The 6,487-nt window shown below is 57.9% G+C and overlaps 1 pseudogene; it reads left to right on the forward strand.

The window, feature by feature from the left end:
• The window catches only part of LOC138276133 (zinc finger protein 850-like), a 170,525-nt pseudogene extending 164,444 nt beyond the window's left edge, over positions 1 to 6,081 (forward strand).
• Positions 6,082 to 6,487: the final 406 nt, after the last annotated feature.

Genomic DNA, 6,487 nt, shown 5'->3' on the forward strand with positions numbered 1-6,487 from the left:
GGGCAAGTCACCCTCCTCGGGGAAAATGATGTAGCTCCGCATGAGTTTCATCAGGGCAGACAACACTCTGCTCAAAATCTTTGAAAACATAGGCTGAGACATTCCAGATGACATGGCCACTGTGGTCTGGAATGACCCACTGGCCAAAAAATGGAGGACTGACAAAACCTGCACCAGAGGGGGAATCCCTGTGGGTTGGCGGATGGGGGACATCAGGGCTGGCTCCAGCTGGGCACACAGTTCATGGATAGTGGCACGGTCAAGTCGGTATCGAAGGATTATATGGCGTTCTTCCATTGTCGACAGGTCCACCAGCGGTCGGTACACGCGAGGATTCCTCCTTCTCATCCCAAGTCCCAGCGGACGGTGCCTAGGAAGGACAACATGGAGCACAGAGTCAGCCAAACCACAGGTACGTACAGACAGCTTGCACAGTTAAAGAATGGCAATGGGTTGAAAGGCGTGTATGTGTGGCAATGCAAGGCCTAGGCCTGTGTGTCGCAGTCAAAATTAAGCCATGTGGGCCCTTGAAATGGCGGCTGCCTGACCTGTGAAGTGGGACAATGGGATGTGAGGTCACTGCGCTGGCGGGGCACACCGTGGCGGTAGGCGGTCGAAGACCGCGGCGCAAAGCCGCATTGGTTAACATTGAAGCCTATGGGTTTCAGGAGCCAATAACGAAGTGCGCCGGCGGTCGCGGTACGCACCGCCGCGGTACGCACCGCCGCGGACGTGACCGCCATTTTCTATCTGCTTAATCACTCGAGACCTGATCATCCACAGGAGAGGACCTATACTGCAAGTGCTGCTGTGACCTCGGTCTGGAAGATACAATGGCTGCTGTGACTGGGGAAAGGGCCCCTGCCTTCACGTCTGAAGAATTGGACAAGCTCGTGGATGGGGTCCTCCCCCAGTATGCGCTACTCTACGGTCCTCCAGACCAACAAGTGAGTACCCCGGGTGCTAATGGAATGGGCTATGCCTGTGTGGATTGGGGTGGATGTAAGTTGGTGGGGTGGGGGGCGAATGAGGAGTGCAACGCCCGACAGATGAGAGCATGTGCCATATGGCAAAGTGGGTGGGGGGGGCCAATTACATCTAACATGCAGGCCATTGATGATTTCCTCCTTTCCACCCTGTACATGTCTAATAGGTCAGCGCCCATCAGAAGATCGAGATTTGGCGTGCCATCGCCAAGGAAGTCCGGACCTTGGGGGTCCACAACAGACGGGGCACCCACTGCCGCAAGAGGTGGGAGGACATCCGCCGCGGAACAAGGAAGACCGCAGAAACACTGCTGGGGATGGCCTCCCAACCTAGGAGGGGTGCCAGTCGCACCATGACCCCCCTGATGTCCCGGATCCTGGCGGTGGCCTACCCTGAATTGGATGGGCGCTTTAAGACATCACAGCAGACACAAGGGGGTGAGTATCAGCACATTCTCCTATCTTTCTGCGCAGTGGAGGCGTCTGGGTGGGGGAGGAGGGCTGTGGGTGACATTAGGCCAGGGCGCTTTCTGTAGTGTAGTCCTCTCCCTTAGGCATGGCCCTGTGCCCCCGGCCCCCACCTCTGTAGGGTGACAAGTACAGCCATTGAAGGTCCAGCATCTCCCATGTGCGCGTTTGACGTCTCTTGGCCTGTTGTCTTAGTCAGTAGTACTGAGTAGTGTACCCCGAATGCGCGGCTTAGTGCATTAGGCACCTGTGTCTGTCCTCTCCGCCAACGGTGTTGACATTGCATGCACTCAACCTGGTCTTCTTTTTTCTCCCCCCACCCTTTCTCTTCATCTTCTTGTGCATGTGTGCATTAGCATCATCAGGCGGAGGAGATATGGCATCGGAGCACGAGGGAGCTGCAGGACACAAGGCCCCGGTGGGCCCAGGAACAGACACTGAGGGCACCAGTGATCCGGAGGGCGAGGGGAGCACCACGACGGGGACCGCTGGTGAGAGCAGCGAAAGCGACACGTCCTCGGATGGGAGCTCCCTAGGGGTGGCGGCAACATCCGTGCCCCCCGCCTCTACAGGTACAGTCGCCACCCAGCGCACCAGCCCCGCCCTCCCAGCAGCCCCTCAGTCTTCGCTCCGTGCCGGTTCGCCCAGGAAGGCGCGCGTCTCCTTCGCCCCAGGCACCTCAGCCCCTGCCCCTGTTGCCCCTGCTGCCCTCAGTGCGGAGCTCATTGACCTGGTAAGGACGCTCATTGTTGGGCAGACGACCCTTCTGAATGCCATCCAGGGTGTGCAAAGGGAGGTGCAACAGAGCAATGCGTACCTGGAGGGCATTCATTCGGGTCAGGCTGCCCATCAACGAGCGTTCACTGCTCTGGCCTCAGCACTGACGGCAGCCATTGTCCCTGTTTCCAGCCTCCCTCTTCTGACTGCCTCCAGCCTGTCTCTGTCTCCTGTTCCTCAGCCTATCCCATCCACACCATCAGACCAGCCTGCACACACCTCAACACCCAAGAGCAGCTCATCCAAACACAAGCACCACAGATCCCGCAAACACTCACCCGAGCAACACCCAGATGCAGACATGCCAACAGCCACTGCCACCCCTGTGTCCCCCTCCTCCTCGTCTCCCTCCTCCCTCCCTGTGATGTCTACACTCACACCTGCATGCACCCCAACATCAGCCAGTGCTTCCATCACCACCTCACCCTCCAGTACAGTCCACACTCGTGCAGTCACCACCCCCACTGCCATGTACACGTCCCCTGTGTCCTCTCCCACTGTGTCTGTCACCCCCTCTTCCAAGACACACAAACGCAGGCAGCCACCCACCCAACAGCCATCCACCTCACGACAGCCTACAGCACCAGCACCTTCACCCAATGACAGCACACCTGACTCTCCTACAACCACCTCCTCTACCTCCACTTCCATCTCCACTTCTCCTACCCTTTACCTTGGCCCTAAAAAACTTTTCCTGGCTAACCTTAACCTCTTTCCCCCCGATGACCTCCCCCATCCATCTTCAAAGAGTCCCAAGAGCACCGCAGCCACCACCAGCCCAGCTTCGGGTGTCACTGTTGTGCCTGGGTTCTGGAGCCCACCCTTTGCCAGCAGTGACACATCGATCAGCAGCAAGGACACGTCCAGCCCCCCCCCCCGGCAAGAGGACCCGCAAAACCAAGGACCGCCGTGCGAGGACCGACAGGGCTGCCCCCAAGGAGCAATGTGCGGCCACTTCACCACCCACACCATCTGGGGGAGGCAAGGGCCCGGGAGCCCCATCAAAGGAGCGGAAGGGCAGCAGGAGCGCGGAGAAGGTGGACCCCACATGCCACATCCCAGCTGGGAAGGAGGACACTAAGGAGGCCAGGAGTCCGTCCCCGAAGGGTCCAGAAACGTCACGGTCCGAGGGCGACTGAACAGGGAGTCCAGGCCAGGTCTGGCTCCCTTGACCTGCTGGATGGGCACCGCTGAACAGGGCCCGCGGTGCAGAAGAGCACTGCTGAACAGGGCCCCGCCGTGGAGATAGGCACCGCTGAACAGGGCCCGCGGTGCAGAAGAGTACCGCTGAACAGGGCCCCGCCGTGGAGATAGGCACCGCTGAACAGGGCCCGTGGTGCAGAAGAGTACCGCTGAACAGGGCCCCGCCGTGGAGATAGGCACCGCTGAACAGGGCCCGCGGTGCAGAAGAGTACCGCTGAACAGGGCCCCGCCGTGGAGATAGGCACCGCTGAACAGGGCCCGCGGTGCAGAAGAGCACCGCTGAACAGGGCCCCGCCGTGGAGATAGGCACCGCTGAACAGGGCCCGCGGTGCAGAAGAGCACCGCTGAACAGGGCCCCGCCGTGGAGATAGGCACCGCTGAACAGGGCCCACGGTGCAGAAGAGTACCGCTGAACAGGGCCCCGCCGTCTCAAGCACCGCTCCGCTGGGCCCTTCATTTCAAGCACCGCTCCGCTGGGCCCTTCCTGTCAAGCACCGCTCCGCTGGGCCCCGCCGTCTCAAGCACCGCTCCGCTGGGCCCCGCCGTCTCAAGCACCGCTCCGCTGGGCCCTTCCTGTCAAGCACCGCTCCGCTGGGCCCCGCCGTCTCAAGCACCGCTCCGCTGGGCCCTTCCTGTCAAGCACCGCTCCGCTGGGCCCCGCCATCTCAAGCACCGCTCCGCTGGGCCCTTCCTGTCAAGCACCGCTCCGCTGGGCCCCGCCGTCTCAAGCACCGCTCCGCTGGGCCCCGCCGTCTCAAGCACTGCTCCGCTGGGCCCTTCATTTCAAGCCCCGCTCCGCTGGGCCCTTCCTGTCAAGCACCGCTCCGCTGGGCCCCGCCGTCTCAAGCACCGCTCCGCTGGGCCCTTCATTTCAAGCACCGCTCCGCTGGACCCTTCCTCTCAAGCACCGCTCCGCTGGGCCCCGCCGTCTCAAGCACCGCTCCGCTGGGCCCCGCCGTCTCAAGCACCGCTCCGCTGGGCCCTTCCTGTCAAGCACCGCTCCGCTGGGCCCCGCCGTCTCAAGCACCGCTCCGCTGGGCCCTTCCTGTCAAGCACCGCTCCGCTGGGCCCCGCCGTCTCAAGCACCGCTCCGCTGGGCCCTTCCTGTCAAGCACCGCTCCGCTGGGCCCCGCCGTCTCAAGCACCGCTGAACAGGGCACCGCCGTCTCAAGCACCGTTGATGGTTCATTGTGCCCACCATGCCTCCTCCTTGACCAGTGGAGACTGTCATCCACCTGATGGACTGTGGCTTTGCACTCCCCAGGATGGTCCAGTGGGCAATCCACCCACTGCAGAGACTTGAGAGACTGTGGCTTTGCACTCCCCAGGATGGCCCAGTGGGCAGCCCACCCACTGTAGAGACATTGAGAGACTGTGGCTTTGCACTCCCCAGGATGGTCCAGTGGGCAATCCACCCACTGCAGAGACTTGAGAGACTGTGGCTTTGCACTCCCCAGGATGGTCCCGTGGGCATGGTGGCTCCTCGTGGATCTGGCGTCGTGGACTCATGTGGCTGTGGTGCCCCCCCCCTTCCCTTCCCCCTGAGGTGCCTGTAGTTTTTACATCTGATGCCCCTGCAGTGTTCTCTCCAAAGGACTCAGGTCTCCTGTGTGGGCTTTGCCCTTGTTTCTCAAGACTTTGGCCCACGGACATGCTGAATTCGTAGGATGTGCAGGACTTGTTACTTCAGTTATACACTGATGTGTATGTCATTTGTTTTGTTGTGGATATCTTTCATGGTTGTACGCTAATTTTCTGGAGCTTTTTGGTACATAAATATTTATTCCAAATATGATTATGTCCTAGCATTTTTCAGGGGTGTTTGGGTGGTGTCACTGTGACTTGGTGCTCTGCATTGGTGAGTACATGATTGGGGGGGGGGGGGGTCGCATATGTGTGTGCCCGTAACCTTTCGTCCTCCCCCTCCCGTGTGTCGTAGGTGCAGTACTCACCGTTGTCGTCTGCGCCGGACTTCGTACTCGTGGTAGATGAGAAGGTAGACGAGAGCAGGTAGGATGTTTAATTCGGGTTCCATGCTGTCCTCCGTACTCGTGGAGTGTGTTTTGGTGAGCGTTTTCCCGTTCGTAGTCTGTTTCCGCCGTGTTTTTATCGGCGGTGCTCCCGCCCCGGAAAAGGTGGCGGATTGGTGAGTTATGATAGTGTGGGCGGTACATTGTCTGCCGCCTGCCTGTTGGCGGTGACCGCCGCGCTGTTTGTCTGTACCGCCGCGGCGGTCGGAGTGTTAAGTTGGCGGGCTGTGTTGGCGGTTCCCGCCAGGGTCAGAATTCCATTTTTTGGACCGCCAGCCTGTTGGCGGGTTGGCCGCCACTTTTACACCGACCGCCAGGGTTAGAATCACCCCCTTAGTCTGTTATCACACCTCCAAAGGCATCAGTGAACACACATGGGGGAGAAACCATTATATTGCAATGAATATGAGAAGAGATTCAGTCATTTATCAGATCTTCAAAAACATCCGTGATCACACACAGGTGAAAAACGAAATCATTGCAGCGAGTATGGAAGTAATTTTAGTGAATCTTCAACATTAAGGAAACAGCGAATACACACAGGGGAAAAGCCATTCAAGTTTAATGAATGTGTGAAGAGCTGTCGTTGGTTATCAAACATCCGAAGCCATCAGTGAACACACACCGGGGAAAAAAACATACAACTGCAGTGAATGTGTGAAGAGCTGTAGCCAGTTATTGCAACTACAAACAAATCAGCGAACACACAAAGAGTAAAAACTATTCAAGTGCAGTGAATAAGAGAAGAGCTTTAGTTGATTACCAAGTGTACATAGCTATCAGTGAATTTCAGAAGATGATAACATTACAATAATGCGGGATATTCAAATTCCAAGTGATGATAAGTAGATGATAGAAGCCTTGGCTAGTAAGTAAACAAAAAACACGCAGATAGTTGTAGAATCATAAAAGTGTCTGTTGTCAGTGGTTGCTCATTTCATTTCTCTACATATAAGAAAAAGAAAAGAAGTTGCAATCAACACATTAAGACATCAACAGAGTGTGGACTAAAAGGAAAAGTGT

This window comes from Pleurodeles waltl, unplaced genomic scaffold (assembly GCF_031143425.1).
Source record: "Pleurodeles waltl isolate 20211129_DDA unplaced genomic scaffold, aPleWal1.hap1.20221129 scaffold_37, whole genome shotgun sequence".
Classification (NCBI taxonomy): domain Eukaryota; kingdom Metazoa; phylum Chordata; class Amphibia; order Caudata; family Salamandridae; genus Pleurodeles; species Pleurodeles waltl.